At 36.0% G+C, this 19534-nt stretch overlaps 1 protein-coding gene and 1 long non-coding RNA gene across 12 annotated transcripts in view; one reads left to right on the plus strand and one right to left on the minus strand.

The window, feature by feature from the left end:
* The window catches only part of rftn1b (raftlin, lipid raft linker 1b), a 435159-nt gene that overhangs the window by 29239 nt on the left and 386386 nt on the right, over positions 1-19534 (minus strand). The window lies entirely within an intron of this gene.
* On the plus strand, positions 12272-15444 carry LOC137487985 (uncharacterized). 4 transcript variants are annotated; one of them, XR_012392596.1, is made up of 7 exons: positions 12272-12316; positions 12878-12950; positions 13906-13963; positions 14053-14146; positions 14271-14378; positions 14529-14624; positions 14800-15444. It is a non-coding gene; the product is annotated as an uncharacterized lncRNA (long non-coding RNA). The 4 variants fall into 4 exon arrangements; XR_012392597.1 differs by lacking the exon at positions 12878-12950; XR_012392598.1 differs by lacking the exon at positions 12272-12316 and having other exon boundaries at positions 12800-12988.

Consider the following 19534-nt stretch of genomic DNA (forward strand, 5'->3'; position numbering starts at 1 on the left):
GTATCACGTATTTGAGACCAATCTTCCGCAACCATCCTGTTTTTATTTCTACCGGAAAACTCCTGTAATCCCCAGCCCCCCTTTTTTGGTACAGTCTTTAAACGGTTGCCCCAAAACCCATTGCATCCTATCCCGGTACTAAACAGTGTTATTCAGAGACGTCACCCCCGAACACCCCCTCCCCCTGGATTTTCTGAGACATGTTGGCAGGTATGCTGGTAAGTGATATTCTAAGTGGATCTCTCACTTTTGTATGTTGTAGTGTTGTATTTATACAGATTTGCTCGCATATTAGGAATGTGTGTTGTGTAGGCAGAAAGAAAAAAGAAGCAAAGTCAGCACTTGTTCAGCATTTTTCCTTATCGCAAACACAACAGCAGTCTGGTAGTTATTGTGTTGCTTTTTTCAGGGTTAAGTATTGTGATATCACAATTGCAACAGAAATACTGTAGACGGTAACCTTGTAAGAAGAAATCTCTGTAGACCGATGGCATTTCATGTCACGTTCAGCCTTAAAATCTTACAGTGTGCATAATCAGCCGCTTTGTCATCGATTTAGATATTACGCTATCGAGTCATTCAAACGCTAGCTCTAAAGTGACGTTGGTGAATTAGCAATGGTTTCTGCTGTTTTGACGTCAGCTGCAGATGTGAATGAATGGCGGAAGAAAGTAGTTCCTAAAACAAAAGGGTTTTATACTCTTTGTGTTTAATTTCGTTTTTTATATACACGATTGTGCCATCGAACTGTTGTATAAACGCAAAATCACACTCGTAGCAGTGCAATATGCCTGTATATCAGCACTGCTGAGACGCTAAGGCATTTGGCCTGCAACCTCGAGCCAATGCACACCTCATACCAGTGCTGATATACAGTCATATCTCACTGCTCATGTGATAATGCTATATATATATATATATATGCTGTCAATTGATTTATAAAATGTAACTAATTAATCACACTTTTTTATGAAAATGAATCCTGATAATCACATTTAATAGACTGAAACTTGTAATTTTGGCTATTACAATATAAAATTAATGTAAACGCAAGACAAAAACTATTTAAATTCAAAAAATAATTGTTTGTTTGAATTTTTGTTTAACTTGTAACCGATTTCTTCATGTAAACAACATTCCCACAATAAACCATCAACATCCCGCTTGACAACAGAAATTGAACACAGACATGTTAATGCCATTTAAATTTTAAAACAATCAATGCCAATAAAGAAAAAATTGATTTCCAAGTTGGATTGTAAGTTGAGAACATTAATTATAAAGTAGAAACTATTTTGCTTAGTCCTCCTTTACATTTAGCCAGTTTTTTAAGACAGTCCAGTCTGTTGACATTATCGGGGGACAATGTGGACCTTTACTTTTGAATGATGTGAGCTGAGAGTGCAACGCAATCTCACGGCAATTCGTAACTTTTTGATTTAGTGGCTACGGACAATGACGTTTAGGCAGGTTTGTTGCTAAGAAACGCTCGCGCGCACGCACACAGACACACAGACCAGGGCCGTGCACAGGGGGAGGGGGGTGGTTTCACTTATAAAACTACATTTTCTTTGTGTAAGTTGTGTATGTTTAAATATTTTTGTCATTTATATATTTGACATTACAATGTTCAGATAGTAGAACTTTTTTATTAAATATTATTAGTATTTTTGTATTTGATATAAAATATTAACAAAACATTTAACCTTTAAACATGCATTATGAAAGTTACAATACTAAATAATAAATGTAAGATTTTCATTAAGTCATTATAATACATTTGCATCAAAAACATTTTAAATCTTTTTTTCTTTACATTGTTAATGATAATTTAGCTAATTTGCATATTTGCTGGGGGGTCACAGTGGTGCAATGGGTAGCATGATCACCTCACAGCAAAAAGATCGCTGTTCGAGCCTCGGCTGGGTCAGGTGGCGTTTCTGTGTGGAGTTTGCATGTTCTCTCCGTGTTGGCGTGGGTTTCCTCCGGGTGCTTCGGTTTCCCCCACAAGTCTAAAGGCATGCGGTATAGGTGAATTGGATAGGCTAAATTGTCCGTAGTGTATGAGTGTGAATGAGAGTGTATGGATGTTTCCCAGTGATAGTTGTTCAAAACATATGCTGAATAGGTTGGTGGTTCATTCCACTGTGGCCTCCCCTGATTAATAAAGGGACTAAGCCGAAAAGAAAATGAATGAATGAATGCATATTTGCTATTTGTATCTATTTGAGTAAAATCTACACTCTTGTTTTTATATTTCGAGTATTTACTACACTCTTGTATTCCCTTTTTTTCCATAATGCATTGTGGGATTGCCTTCAGTGTGCAGAACGCACTTGATGTTGCCTAAAACTCTGCTTACCTTTTGGAAGAGTCTTCACAAAGGCTTCCCACATAGGTTTTGGGACGAAGCCAAAGTCTTAGTTTAGTCTTTTTGTGTAGGTTGTGTTTCAACACCCTTCCTAGTTATGGAGCCCTTTTGCCCAGATTGGATGACACTGTTGTGGGTCATGCGTTGAGAACTCAAAGGCTGTCGAAATGGTTTTTGGGTATTTGAATTGGCCCAAAACCACAGCAAAAGCCTTTGGGGAATCCAGATATGTGAGAAGAGGTTTTTGTTGGATGGCGTCCCAGTAGAGGACCCTGTAAACGGCACCGCTGACCTAAAAGTGCTGGAGAATTGAGAAAATATGCTCTGTTTAATGGCTTTCCATTGTGTGAACAAGTATGTTGGTGAGGTGTTGCAATCCTTCATCATACGGGTAGAGAAATAGAGCAGAACCAAGAACAAAAGAGTCCTAAAATCAATATATAAGTCCACTTTTGTAATGTGGTCGAAGAAGAAACTGTACAATTCAGAGTAAGTGACATGATCAGAACATTTAAAAAACATGTGGCCTGAAACTTGGTCTTATCCACAGGGTCCTTCCTTCCCTCTTTGCTTCCTTCCCTCCTTCCTTCCCTCCTCTATTCTTCTTTATTTCCTTCTTTCTTTATCCTTTTCCATTCGTCTTTTTTCCTTTCCATCCTTCATTTACTCATTCATTCATCCTTCCTTCCTTCCTTCCTTCTATTAATTAATTAATTAATTCATTCATTCATTCATTCATTCATTCATTCATTCATTTATTCATTCATTCATTCATTCATTAATTCATTTGTTCATTTGGTCAGTCTTCTCTTCTTTCCTATCCCTCATTCATTATTTTCTTTCTTTCTTTCTTTCTTTCTTTCTTTCTTTCTTTCTTTCTTTCTTTCTTTCTCTTTCCTTAATTCTTTCATCCCTTTTTACCATCCATTCCTTTTTTCTGTCTTCCTTCTTTCTTTCCATCCTTCCTTTTCCATTTCTTTATTCTTTCCTCCTTTCCTTCCTTCCCCTCTTTCTTTTTGTCTTCCTTTCATTCATTCATTCCTTCTTTTTTTCTTTTGTTTCCATCTTTCTTTCTTTCTTTCTTTCTTTCTTTCTTTCTTTCTTTCTTTCTTTCTTTCTTTCTTTCTTTCTTTCCTTAATTCGTTCATCCCTTTTTACCATCCATTCCTTCTTTCTGTCTTCCTTCTTTCTTTCCATTCTTCCTTTTCCATTTCTTTATTCTTTCCTCCTTTCCTTCCTTCCCCTCTTTCTTTTTGTCTTCCTTTCGTTCATTTCTTCCTTCTTTTTTTCTTTTGTTTCCATCTTTCTTTCTTTCTTTCTTTCTTTCTTTCTTTCTTTCTTTCTTTCTTTCTTTCTTTCTTTCTTTCTTTCTTTCTTTCTTTCTTTCTTTCTTTCTTCATTCATCCTATTTCCTTCCTTGCCTTCATTCATTCATTCATTCGTTCGTTCATTATTTCATTCATTCATTCATTCATTCCATCTTTCTGTCTTCCTTCCTTCCTTCCTTCCTTCGTTTCTCGTTTCCTTTATCTTTCTTTCTTTCTTTCTTTTTTTCTTTCTTTTACTTTACATCCTTACTCCCCTCCTTTATTTTCCTTTCGTTCCTTTCTTCTTTTCTTTTTTCCTTTGTCCTTTCCTTCTTTCCATTCTTTCCATTCTTTCTTTCTTTCTTTCTTTCTTTCTTTCTTTCTTTCTTTCTTTCTTTCTTTCCTTTCTCTCTCTCTCTCTCTCTCTCTCTTTCTTTCTTTCTTTTTTTCCTTCTTTTTTTCTTTCTTTCTTTTTTTATTCTATTGAGTCAAAGGAACAGATTTCAGCTCACCGTTTTCCATTCTCAACAACTAAAAATAGCCCAGACTTATTTTACACCTATATCACACTCTTCTAGCCGGGGTCTAGAGAACTGTCACAGGTTTTCAGCTGTCTGTGCTAGATATATATATTCTCCTCGTCTGACAACAAAAATGCCTGCCTGTAGCATTAAAATCACTCGCTGTTAATAAAGTTACTAAAGACTCGGCTTGCCGGAAATAGCCTCGTCCCCTCTGCTAATGAAAGATTGCAAGTGAATCGAGTAGATCAGCCACATTCACACACAGACAAAGAAAAGTGTTCTTTGAAACGGCAGGTCGCATGTTTTTCTCACCTCCGCAGGAGCCATAAAGGTTACATTGCCAAAGGACGTGTTTTAATGGCGTAGCTACTGTCTAGATATCACACCGCTCCAATGACTGCACTGACCTTCAAACTTTACCTTCTGCTGCAACTACATACTAAATATATAATGCCCGAGGAAAATTATATTGCTCAGAGTTTGCTCAGGCAAATTAATGGAGCTTCATTGAAGTTTCTGCTTTGATGTTTCTCTTACAGCTACTGGAACCGCACAGTTTGAGACACTACCTATGTTTCCATTGACTTTATGTGCATTTTGGGATATTGAAGGAAATTGATAGAGTTGTAAAATCTTGAACTGTGCATTAAATTTTTAGATGACATCTATAATACAGTAGAATTATTAATGAACAACTTCAGTTTAGAATCATTGTAAGTTCTGATTCTGTTCATTAATTAAGCTGTCTTTTCACAGCACATGACATTCGGACACGACTGTTGAAACACGTCTCTTGTGGCAGTCACCCAGAATTATCGAGACAGCCCACTGCTTGATGACGTAGTCGATCAGATTTGCTACATAGTTGACAATCGCCTACACCTCCCCCTACCCTAAACGCAACCATCACAGTAGCATTGGCATTAACTTAGTGGGCGGTAGTTGATGATCGTCTACACGTCCCCCTACCCTAAACCCAACGATTACAGTAGTATGGGTACTACATTAGTTGGCGGTACAGGTCCGCTACATAGTTGACGATCGCCTACAACTCCCCCTACTTTAAAAGCCAACCATCACAGTAGCATGGGCGTTACCTTCGTGGGTTGTAGTTGACGATCGCCTACACCTCCCTCTACCCTAAACCCAACCATCACAGTAGCATGGCCGTTACCTTAGTTGGCGGAAGTTGATGATTGCCTACACCTCCCCCTACCATAAACCCATGTCAGCCACATAGTTGACAATCGCCTACACCTCCACCTACTCTAAACCAAACCGTCACAATAGCATGGGCGTTACTTTAGTGGGCAGTAGTTGACGATCGCCTACACCTCCCTCTACCCCTACCCTAAACCCAACCATCACAGTAGCATGGGCGTTACCTTAGTGGACGTTTGTTGACGATCGCCTACATCTCCCTCTACCCTAAACCCAACCATCACAGTAACATGGGCACTACCTTAGTTGGCAGTACAAGGTCAGCTACATAGTTGACGATCGCTTACACCTCCACCTGCTCTAAACTCAACTATCACAGTAGCATGGGCGTTACTTTAGTGGGCAGTAGTTGACAATCGCCTACACCTCCCCCTACCCTAAACCCAACCATCACAGTAGCATGGGCGTTACCTTAGTGAGCGGTAGTTGATGATTGCCTACACCTCCACCTACTCTAAACCCAACCATCACAGTAACATAGGCATTACCTTAGTGGGCGGTAGTTGATGATTGCCTACACCTCCACCTACTCTAAACCCAACCATCACAGTAGCATAGGCATTACCTTAGTGGGCGGTAGTTGAGGATCGCCTACAGCTCCCTCTACTCTAAACCAAACCATCTTAGTAGCATGGGCACTACCTTAGTTGGCAGTACAAGGTCAGCTACATAGTTGTAGATCGCTTACACCTCCACCTACTCTAAACCCAACCGTCACAATAGCATGGGTGTTACTTTAGTGGGTAGTAGTTGACAATCGCCTACACCTCCCTCTACCCCTACCCTAAACCCAACCAGCACAGTAGCATGGGCGTTACCTTAGTGGGTGGTTGTTGACGATCACCTACACCTCCCTCAACCCTAAACCCAACCATCACAGTAACATGGGCGTTACCTTAGTAGGCGGTTGTTGACAATCGCCTACATCTCCCTCTACCCTAAACCCAACCATCACAGTAACATGGGCATTACCTTAGTGGGCGGTTGTTGACAATCGCCTACAGCTCCCTCTACTCTAAACCCAACCATCACAGTAGCATGGGCACTACCTTAGTTGGCAGTACAAGGTCAGCTACATAGTTGACGATGGCTTACACCTCCACCTACTCTAAACTCAACCATCACAGTAGCATGGGCGTTACTTTAGTGGGCAGTAGTTGACGATCACCTACACCTCCCTCTACCCCTACCCTAAACCCAACCATCAAAGTAGCATGGGCGTTACCTTAGTGGGCGGTTGTTGACAATCGCCTACATCTCCCTCTACCCTAAACCCAACCATCACAGTAACATGGGCATTACCTTAGTGGGCGGTAGTTGAGGATTGCCTACACCTCCACCTACTCTGAACCCAACCATCACAGTAGCAAGGGCGTTACTTTAGTGGGCAGTAGTTGACGATCGTCTACACCTTCCCCTACCCTAAACCCAATGATTACAGTAGCATGGGCACTTCCTTAGTAGACAAAAAACTAATTTGTGGATCTCCTTCCTGCCTGGGTGCAGCTGTGCCTAGTGTATTCAGGGAAATTTCTTACCCCTTGGTTTCGAGTGTGGTCCTGAAAAATCTTCGTTCGAAGGGGTATCTACCCCTTGCCCTTATCCCTACGCCATTAAGCTAGAGAGAATTGGGACATCCCCTACCCCTGCATGGGAACGCATAAAACGAGGGGTAGGGGTAAGGGCTAAGGGGTAGAATCGGGATTGGGCCTAAGGCAGTTCTGAAGTCAAAAAGAGGGTCCAACACGGTACTAACAAGGTGTACCTAATAAAGTGGCTAATGATACATGTCATATAGTATATGCCTTATATAAAGTATATGCTATACTTTAAAGTATATAAAATATATGCTACTTCTGCTAATTTGTGTCAGTTTTTCAGGAAGTTATAACTTTGTTCTCTAGAGCACATTTGATGGAAACTCATTTTAAATTCCCTAGTTTGGATGTAAATGTTTGTTTGTGAACTCTCTACTGAGTGTTTTTCCCAAGCACCGCGCCGTGTCTTTCTTTCAAACATGCTATTTGTTATTAGCATCCTGATGCGAGCGTATTATGATAATCTCATTTGAGCTCTAACTGGGTTTTCGCTAATGATAACTGTGCTTCAAACAGTCAGCTGTGCATTGCTGCCGTTAATTTGTTAACTTTGTCAACTGCGTTAAATCTCTCACAACACTGTCCAGTGAGAAAAAAATATGTTGATGCTTCCTTAAAAGTTGGATAAATCCAGCAAAAGGATGCTTTCAAGAAAACAGATTGCAGTAAACATGATTAGAGTTGAGACGTCAGAGTTACGCAAGCATTAGATATAAAGGAATAATTTGGTATGGTAAGAAATCCTGGGAGCCTGATGGGAAAACCATAATAAGATCGGACTGAATTTCACACCGTGTCCTCAGATGCCAGAAGGTGGAGGTTGTTTTTAGCAGTAAGTGGACTTGTTCCAGATGTCCTCGGGCTTTGATCTGTGTGTGTGTGTTTACTCATATTGTGGATACTGTCTATTTCTGTTCAAGCTAATCAGTTCAATTATCCTGTTTCTCAGTGACTGGACAATGTAGGAGTCTTTATATGAGTAAAGCAGTGTTTTTATTTCACAGTGTGATGATTATCACCATTCACCACCCATGGCGGAGGTCCTAGTAGGACATTATAGTGTCAGCTTGAAATAACTGATTCTAAATAAATAAATAAATAGACTTTAACTGCATTTTTACCACAAACACTTCTGGAACACATCAAGTGACATTTCATTAAGTAATAATCTAAAACTCATGTGAAAAAAAATCAATTCTAATATATTACAATTAATATAATATTTATCATATTTTAATTATCATATAATTTATACCAAAATAAAATGAATTGTAGATATAAAAAATGTGTTTTCCTAATTTAATTTTAATTAAAAATGTATTAAATGTTCGAGCCTTGGCTGGGTCAGTTGGCGTTACTGTGTGGAGTTTGCATGTTCTCCCCGTGTTCGCGTAGGTTTCCTCTGCAAGTCCAAAGACATGCGCTTTAGGTGAATTGGGTAGGCTAAATTGTCCGTAGTGTATGAGTGTGAATGAGTGTGTGAATGAGTGTGTTTCCTAGTGATGGGTTGCAGCTGGAAGGGCACCCCCTGCGTAAAACATAAGCTGGATTAGTTGGGGGTTCATTTCGCTGTTGCGACCCCATAAGCCGACAAGAAAATGAATGAAATAATAAATAAATGAATGATTTAATTTGTTGCTTATTAACAGTAAATAAAAAAAATATCAAATACTATCATTTTAAAACTTATATTCAGTACATTTTTATTAATGTTTGATAATATATATATATATATATATATATATATATATATATATATATATATATATATATATATATATATATATATATATACATACACATACATACATACATACATACATACATACATACAGGATATACACAGTGTCAGGGGTAACGCATTACAAGTAACACTAGTTACTTAATAATATTACTTTTTAAAGTAACGAGTAAAGTAACAATAAAGTCTTATTTGTTTTATTTTGCCTAGGATAAAAACAGTTTTACATTTATGATAAACCATTTTAAGGTCAAAATTATTAGCCCCTTTAAGCTATAGATATTTTTGGATAAAATACAGAACAAACCATCGTTATACAATAATTTGCCTATTTAGCCAAATAACCTAGTTAAGCCCCTAAATATTTACACTTTGTTTTTGTTAGTAATGTACTTAACTCTTTTATACTTTAATATATATTTGGAGATGTTATTTTTGCAGTTATTATGTCACATACACTTAAAGTTAAAATTATTAGCCCCCCTGTTTATTTTTCCCCAATTTCTGTTTAACGGAGAGAAGATTGTTAAAACACATTTCTTAGCATAATAGTATTAATAACTCGTCTCTAATAACTCATTTGTTTTATCTTTGTCATGATGACAGTAAATGATATTTGACTAGATATTTTTCAAGAAACTTCTACACAGCTTAATGTGACATTTAAAGGCTTAACTAGGTTAATTAGGTTAACTAGGCAGGTCAGGGGAATTAGGTAAGTTATTGTATATTGATGGATTGTTTTGTAGACTATCCAAAAAATATAGCTTAAAGGAGCTAATAATAATTTCCTTAAAATGGTTTTAAAAAAAATTAAAAACTTATTTTATTCTAGCCGAAATAAAACAAATAATACTTTCTCCAGAAGAAAAAATATAATAGGAAATAATGTGAAAATATACTTGCTCTGTTCAACATAATTTGGGAAATATAAAAAATGAATAATAATAAGGGGCGAATAACTCTGACTTCAACTGTGTATATATATATATATATTAAACAACTGTCAAACCTCACAGTTATGATTTGTTTTGTAAGGTAAAAAGGAAAATGCAAGTCTGTTTATATTTGAAAGTATTTTTTAATATATGTGTATAAAACAAGCACATTGCAATATAAAAACGCGACATATTTCTAGTCTTTTACACCTTATATCACTCAATTATGACTTTATGTCTCATAACCCTGGCTGTGTTTCTCATTTTAAACTTCAGCTCATCATTTTCACTTACAGGCACAAGCAGGAGTCTGCAGTTTCCAGCTTTCTGAAACAGCGCTCTCTCCTCTTAATAACACAACCTTATATACAGTGCAGAGAGACGCACTGCGAGGCTGATAAAAGGCTGTTAAGGCAATTTCCTTCTCACTGGATCAAAACTAATAAGTGTTGCTGTGAGTAAACTTTCGCGGATTATTCCTCAAGGAAATCTAAAATGGAAAACTGTTTTTTTTTTTTTTTGGTGTGTGTGGTTGTGTTTCAGGGCCTGAGCTCTAGTGACAGAGCGGCTTCATTGCATTACACGTCCAAGGTTACACTACATATTGATTTTCCTTTACGACAAGAATAGAGTCCTCGCTCAATTTGACTCGTATTGAACAAACACGGCTCAGTTACTCCATACAAGTGCTTTAGAGATTTGTTAATATAATTAAACATCTCCTTGTTGTTATTATTATTGGGTACCATATTGATTGATTATATCATTAAATATGAATTGTTTTGAAATCAAATTAATTAGTTACATATTTCTTAGTTATATATACTTCATTTATTTTTTAATGGTCACATTATATTATGTGGCATAATGATTTTACTTTAATAAAAAACTACAGTTAGTAAATAAATGCAATATTTTTGCAATGCATTAGTGAAGTAAACGCATTTATTGTGTAGAGCTGTATGTAGCTTTGGAAAAGTTCAGACCAGTTTGTAATTATCAGTTTCTTTGGATTCATTATTTAAAATATTTATTCCTATTAATGAATGAAAGGCAACATTTCTTACAAATTTTAAGAATAATTATTGTTAATTAGAATATTTATTAGCAAAAATGCACATTTCCAGACCTTGAATTAATTGTAAAGAAAAATTGCTGGGTTGAACGCAATACCTTCATGTTGCCACAAAAACGATTAAGTTAGTATTTTTTTACAAATGTAGGTGGATTGAACATAAAAAAAATTAAGTTGTCCCAAAAAACTCAAGATTTGTGTTTATTCAGCTTGTTTTAAATAAGTGGTTATGACAAGTTTATATTAATGTTTGTACAACAATATTCACTGAAAAAAAGTGTTGCATGCAGAACTGTTGCAAACAATTTATTTGTGTTAAATTTAAACAATCAAATTTAATTTAATAATGTTCAACTTAATTTCTTTGTTAAAATTCAGCCCAAATAAATAGTTTACCGTAACGTAAATGTAAAAAAAAAATTAGTAAATCCAAGGAATCATCTTTGAATAATTTTTTTCAGTGTTTTAATACTTGATGCTTTCAGAAACACACATATATATATATATATATATATATATATATATATATATATATATATATTTACACACACAGTTGAAGTCTGAATTATTAGCCACCCTGTTTATTTTTTTTCCCAATTTCTTTTTATAGCAGAGAATATTTGTTCAACACATTTCTAAACATAATAGTTTTAATAACACATTTCTAATAACTGAATTATTTGATCTTTGTCATGATGACAGTAAATAATATTTGACAAGATATTTTTCAAGACACTTCTACACAGCTTAAAGTAACATTCAAAGGCTTAACTAGGTTAATTAGGTTAACTAGGCAGGTTAGGGTCATTAGGCAGGTTATTGTATAACGATGGTTTGTTCTGTAGACTATCGAAAATATGGCTTAAAGGGGCTAATAATTTTTACCTTAAAATGGCTTTTAAAACATTCAAAACTGCTTTTATTCTAGCCAAAATAAAACAAATAAGACTTTCTCCAGAAGAAAAAATATTATCAGACATACTGTGAAGGGTGGCTAATAATTCAACTGTATATAATATAAATATTATAAATGTAATAAAAATGGTAACACATTTTTTTTTTTATAAAAAAAGTAAATATAAAAATAAATATATATATATATATATATATATATATATATATATATATATATATATATATATATATATATATATATATATATATATATATATATATATATATATATATTAGGTACACTTGTCCTGAACTGAACTGAACTAAAGTGCACTGTAACCCCCTTGCTGTAACTAATTAATTGAATTGAGTTCTATTAACTTAAATCATTAAAATTCGTTTATCTTAATTAACCTTGATGAGTATTTAGAACTTTTTCTTATTTTTGAGTTTGAAAAAATTTAATCTTTCAAGTAAGGTGAACAATTCTGCTGGGTTTAATTTATACAAAATGTCTCTTTAAAGTTTCATTAACTCAAAATCTGTCAGCCCAGTGATTTTGCGTCTGACGTCATCCAGGTTCACGTACGTGCTCATGCTTCATTCGTTTTTTTCAAGATGGTGGATCGGCCTCGCTTCACACTACAGTAAGTAAAATATTTACAAATCCTAGAAATATTAAATGTATATTTTAATTAATATAATCACAGTAACAGTTCAATGTAATGTAGAGTTAATCAGGGTGCGTTTACATCTCGTACATTACAGAAAACATGTTTAGCCTCACTTGTTGCTAACTAACGGTAACATTACTGTTTAAAAAGTTAGAATCAGTGCAACGTTAGCGTTAGTTGTAATGTGTTAACTCTGAATTTTAACAGAGTGTGATAAAGACAAAAATATTTAAAATCGGCAGATTACATTTTTCAACAAAATTTAAATCTTGGCGCGAGTATGCCTTTTCTCAGCCTGTGCTGAAGTTGTCATGGAGACGTGCGCTCTCACAACCGCATGTCATGGCGCTGCGCTGAACTCCATCCAGTATGTGAATGTGGTATTATCTTCGCGATCTGTAGGCACTTCGGAAACGAAAGGCGCAAGAAACGTAACGTTAATGATAACTCAAATGATCTCCGCCTAAACACTAAACGGTATTTTCTGATGACGCGCAAAAACGTAGTCTCAAAACTTAACTCTGTCACACGCAGCTTGTTGCTTGCTGATCCATGTATGAGGATAGCCTGACGGAGAACATTTAAGCTGCGCTCCTCACCTGAGCAGGTACAGAGCAGAGCTTCATTTTACACTACCACATTGAGGTAAAGTTGGTTTTATATTCATACATTCATTTAGTAACAAGTTGTGACTCGCTCCATAAATTGTTTACCATGGTACTTTGTGTATTCGTTCTGAAATCACATGCAAGTATGACATGAAAACAACATTACACTAAATGCACTATTTTTTTTTGACTGAACAATGTTGTACTTTGAAAGTCATTGGCTGCTAATATGATTTCACCATTAAGAATATGCAAAAATTACCTTTCTGAAATTATATTATTAAGGAGAAAGTCTGAATGTGTAAATATAAAACTAACTTTACCTCAATCACCAGCACTGATCAACACTTAATATTTCCTCGCGCTTAAGACGACATCTCTGCATATCAATGATTACCTGATTAATGCGATCAGTTAAATGAGTTTAAATGTCATTTAGGTCAAATGTATTTTAAAGGTATGATAAAAGTTTTTTTTTTTATCTATTTTTTAAAATGTTTACTCTGGAGAGAATATAAACAGCCTAAAAAACAAAGTATGCATATCTATAACACATTAATACAAAATTATGTTATTAAATAAAATAATAACAAAACAAAATATTCAAGACGTGGTAAACAAGACATAGTTTTCTGATGTGCAAATTTTGTAGCTTAAAATATATTTATATCTTAAAAATATAAATATTTTAGTCTATATATTTTTACATCATTAGACAATAAGGTAAGTTTTGTTATTTCTAGCTTTTAAAATCAGGCCTTAAATTTCTTTGTCGTCCTATTCAGTTTTAGAAATTTCAATACTGTTTAAATTAAATCTGTGTTTATCGAATCAAAGCAACTAACATGATAATCAGCTCTATTGCTAACCGTTTTTGAGGTTAACGTTAGACATCATGCAATTGTACTACTTCCACTCTCAGCTAAATGACACTGTGACTTTGTGTACAAACAGAATTGAAGGTCGGGTGTTGCTGACTACAGATAGGTTCTTAAATGGAGGCATGTGAAAGGTGGGTAAAATATTTATTTTGTACTACTATGCCTGGCATATCCAGATAAAATAAATATTACAGTGTATTTATCAATGATACTTTTGCAGCAAGGAAAGTGAAACTTCAGCTGGACCTTGAGTTCAGTTTACAACATGAAGATCCTGCTTTCAACATCTGATCAACACCTGATTTTCATCTGAGGTAAAAAATAAATAAGTTAATGAAACATAATAATAATATTAATAATTTTTTTTCTAGAATTGTATATTTTGTGGTGTGGGTTTGTTTTATGAAATTCTCTCTTGTTTCTTTTTGCTGTTTGCAGAGTACCAACATGTTACAAATGAGAATTTTCCCCACAAATTCTTTGCACAACTGGACCACCACCTATTTCATTTGATGACAATTTCAAGGCAAACAGCATCCAAAACTGGTAAGACAGCAGATACCCTGGCTAATCTTTTAAAGGTTTATGATGAGCAGGTATGTTTGGGGTCACGTGTTAAAGTATACATTAAAATATAATTTGAATTTTTTATTTTTTATTTTTTTAATTTTTAAAAAATTGATTCTTGATTTCCAGGAACTGCATGATGTCAGTTCATGACGGACCACTGTTATCAGAGGTCTTTTGGTCTTGCTGCGTGAGCGTGACTTAAGATTCTTTAGGAACACCCTGGTAAGACTTCATTCATTCTTTTCACAATTAGGCATGTTTAATGAAAAGATGAACATTTTTAAAAACTTTTACTTAATAACATATTTGTAATCAAGAATAGTTGATGAATCATGTAATATTGGCTCAGTCATTTTGATACTGTCCTTACATTAATATCCTTGAATTATATTTTTAGATTGATAATCCTGCTGACTGAAGATGCTTTATTGGCCCTGCATTCACTGAGGGTCTCTGTTGTCCTGAAGAATGAATTGGACACCACCCACAGCACACTTCCAGACCTTTCTTGTCTTGTATGGATTAATGTATGCTCTTCACATAATATATAGTAAAGGACTTTGAACTTGTGCAAAAAGTTTTGCTTGGCATGGATGATGGAAAATAAAAAGTCTCCTAGCATGGAAACCTTAAAGAATGAGTTGATTTAGAGCTTTTTTTTTTTACTTAATAAAGACTGTCTCTGGGGTAGTAACTTCAAAACATTTATTTACCTTTAATTGGTAAGGGTGCATTTTATTATATATAGGGATAGTTTGTCCAAATGTAAAATTCTGTCATTTACTAACTCTTCACTTGTCCCAAACCTGCTTGAATTTCTTGCTTCTGTTGAACACAAAAGTTAAGTAAAGCTGACAACCTGTAACCACTGACTTTCTAATAGGAAAACAAATACTGTGGAAATCGGTGGTTACAGGTCTCAGCTTTTTTTTTTTTTTTTTGGTCAAAAATAACCTTTTAAGTGTTCAACAGAAGAAAGAAACTCAAACAGGTTTGGAATAAGTAAATGACAGAATCATAGTTCAACCAAGACTGAATAAATATATATATATATATATATATATATATATATATATATATATATATATATATATATATATATATATATATATATATATATAATCTGCTCTCCGTTAAACAGAAATTGGGGGAAAAAATAAAGGGGGGCGAATGATTCTGACTTCAACGATATATACAGTTTCCGTGTAGTTTACACTAAACAGGTCACTTCACAGAATGTGCACTTATTATTTTTTTAACGAATGCCTTAAGACTAAGTTTTACACTTGTTAATGTATTATTAAATTTTATCAAACTTATAGTTGTTTTTTCTTGAGGCTCTTATGTCTGATATCATATTTACATTGTGGGTAATTTTTATTATTTCAGAATAGTGTTCATTTTCAATCTCTTTATGTCTTATAGTTTTTATCGTTTTAAGACATTTGTAATTGCATAGGAGACAAATTTGAAAGTACTGTTGGACATTTTTTCTTTAAAAATAAATGTCTAAAATGGTATTGTCTGTGTGTTTTAAATTACAGATTTATTTTGACAGATTTATGGGGTTTAAAGATTAAAATAATGGCTAATTTTATTTGTGAAACTGACGATGGAGAAGTTAATTTTAAAAAATGCTATCAAAATGTATGAGCTAGGTGACTAAGTATGTAAAGGTGAGATAAATAATTAAAAATAAGTTAATTGCTATTAAAATGTATGAGCTGGGTGATTTAAGTATTTAAAGTTGAAAGAAATTAAAGCAATTAAGTTAATTGTTATTAAAATGTATGAGCTGGGTGACTAAGTATTTAAAGTTTGGAAAAATTAAAACAATTAAGTTAATTGCAATTAAAACGTATAAGCTGAGTAACTTGGGTATTTTAAGTTAGGTGAAGTGTCTTGCATGAGTACAACAAACTCAAAACTTAATGTTTCTGTTTACTTAAAATAGATAATTTTATAACTTAAAAAATTTGACGTAACTGATTACCTCAAATTTTTTGAGTTTTGTCAACTTATTCGGGATTACAGTGTGAACTTCAACTCTAAAAACTGCACTGACAGTTACAATTTACTAGAACATCTATGTTAAGCTGCTTTGTCACAATCTACATTGTGAAAGTGCTATAGAAATAAAGATGAAAGATATCCAACTGCTCTTCAACACAAATTTCAAATCAGCCAATCACATGGCTGCAACTCAATGCATTTAGGCATGTAGACATGGTCAAGACGATCTGCTGCAGTTCAAACCGAGCATCAGAATGGGGAAGAAAGATTTAAGTGACTTTGAACGTGAGATGGTTGTTGGCAATCTCTTGTTCCATCACATCCCAAAGGCGCGCTATTGTATTGAGCTCTGGTGACTGTGGAGGCCATTTAATTACAGTGAACTCATTGTCATGTTCAAGAAACCAGTCTGAGATGATTCACACTTTATGACAATTATCCTCCTGGAAGTAGCCATCAGAAGATAGATACACTGTCACATGATCAACAATACTCAGGTAGGCTGTGGTGTTGAAACGATGCTTAATTGGTACTAATGCGCCCAAAGTGTGTCAAGAAAATATCCCCCACACCATTACACCACCACCAGCAGCCTGAACTGTTGATACAAGGCAGGACGGATCCATGTTTTCATGTTGTTGATGCCAAATTCTGACCCGACCATCTGAATGTTGCAGCAGAAATGGAGACTCATCAGAGCAGGCAACGTTTTTCCAATCCTCTATTGTCCAGTTTTGGTGAGCCTGTTTAAATTGTAGCCTCAGTTTCCTGTTCTTAGCTGACAGGAGTGGCACCCGGTGTGATCTTCTGCTGCTGTAGCCAACCGTCTCAAGGTTGGAGGTGTTGTGTGTTCAGAGATGCTCTTCTGCAGACCTCGGTTTTAACAAGTGGTTATTTGAGTAGTTACTGTTGCCTTTTTATCATATTGAACCAGTGAGGCCATTCTCCTCTGACCTCTGGCATCAACAAGGCATTTGCGCCCACAGAACTGCCGCTCACTGAATATTTTCTCTTTTCTGACCATTCTCTGTAAACCCTAGAGATGGTTGTGCATGAAAATCCCAGTAGATCAGCAGTTTCTGAAATACTCAGACCAGCCCATCTTAAATGCCCTTTCTACCCTATTCTGATGCTCAGTTTGAACTGCAGCAGATCGTCTTGGCCATGTCTACATGCCTAAATGCATTGAGTTGCTGCCATATGATTGGCTGGAAGCAGCCACCAGAAGATGGGTACACTGTGGAACAAAAAAGGATGGACATGGTCAACAATACACAAGTAAGCTGTGGCATTGACAAGATGCTCAGTTGGTACTAATGGGCCCAAAGTGTGCCAAGAAAATATCCCCCACAGCATATATATATATATATATATATATATATATATATATATATATATATATATATATATATATATATATATATATATATATATATATATATATATATATATTAGGGATGTAACGGTATCAGAATGTCACAATACGGTAATACCTCGGTATGAATGTCACGGTACGGTATTTATTGAATTGTTTACAGGAAAAACAAAACTACAAAAAATACTCCAAAAAAGTGCCAAAAGTGTCAATGACAAACAAATTAGCCATCTATCTGTAAGCTTTGAAACAGGAACTTCAATTTTAATAACAAAAAAATATTAAATCATGTAAAAAAAAAAATTTCAATTTAGTATTGTTGAAAACTCATCACATTCAACATTTAATCACTCACTCACTTAGATAGAGATGGGCTTTAAGGAAAATTATCATATAAATATAATCTGGTAAAAGCTGGTATCTCTGGGTATTTACAATGTCCCCTGCAACAGAAAAAAACCCCTCTCATTTGGGACTGAGGTTTCTGGGACAGAGATATGACTTGGCCCAGGTTGACAGCAGTGGGTGACGTTGTGCATTGTCTTTCCCCCACTTGAGAGGACAAGCCATGAGTGAGATAGAGGTCTCTTTGCGGTACAAGTCAATGTCTGCATCGATCTAACAAGTGTGCTGTTCTGCAGTCCCCATGACTGATATTAGTCTTATTCCCCGACTTGCAGGCACGTGCACACATAGGGCTCAACCTGTGCAGTGCACATGCCCTTTTTAGTCTTGGATAGAAAGTGCCCTTCCAAAATGATCAAAAGTGCCCCCGTGATGTGACACACCCTCCGTCCCGCCCTTCAGTAGGCGCGCGGCAACACAGCTATTGAGTATGCGCGCTCAACCCCCCCTCCCCGCTTTATAATATGCGCGCGACAACACAGCTGATCAGAACGCGCGACAACACCGCTATCAGTACGCGCGCGACAACACAGCTGATCAGAACGTGCGCGACAACACAGCTGATCAGTACGCGCGCGGCAACACAGCTGATCAGAACGCGCGCGACAACACCGCTATTCAGTACGCGCGCGACAACACAGCTGATCAGAACGTGCGTGACAACACCGCTATCAGTACGCGCGCGACAACACAGCTGATCAGAACGTGCGCGTCAACACCGCTATCAGTACGCGCGCGACAACACAGCTGATCAGAACGCGCGCGACAACACCGCTATTCAGTACGCGCGCGACAACACAGCTGATCAGAACGCGCGCGACAACACCGCTATTCAGTACGCGCGCGACAACACAGCTGATCAGAACGTGCGCGACAACACCGCTATCAGTACGCGCGCGACAACACAGCTGATCAGAACGCGCGCGGCAACACCGCTATTCAGTACGCGCGCGACAACACAGCTGATCAGAATGTGCGCGACAACACCGCTATCAGTACGCGCGCGACAACACAGCTGATCAGAACGCGCGCGACAACACCGCTATTCAGTACGTGCTCGGCGACAACAATCGTGTATATATATCACATATTTTTGAAAAAGACACGGTAATATATGGTCTATGTTATGGTATAAGAATACAAAATAGCCTCATCATCAATAATTTTTTGCATCGCTACATCAAAAAAAAAGTCATTTCTCCGAGTAGCATGAATGATGACTAATGTGCGGTGATTGTCTGATGCTATTAGGGAAGCACAATTCCCCATCCGCCTGAAACAAAGACACGGGGCTCACTGAAGTCAGAAATATCAGTGACAGAAAACGAGACGGTGATTG

Source organism: Danio rerio, chromosome 16 (genome assembly GCF_049306965.1).
Source record: "Danio rerio strain Tuebingen ecotype United States chromosome 16, GRCz12tu, whole genome shotgun sequence".
NCBI lineage: Eukaryota > Metazoa > Chordata > Actinopteri > Cypriniformes > Danionidae > Danio > Danio rerio.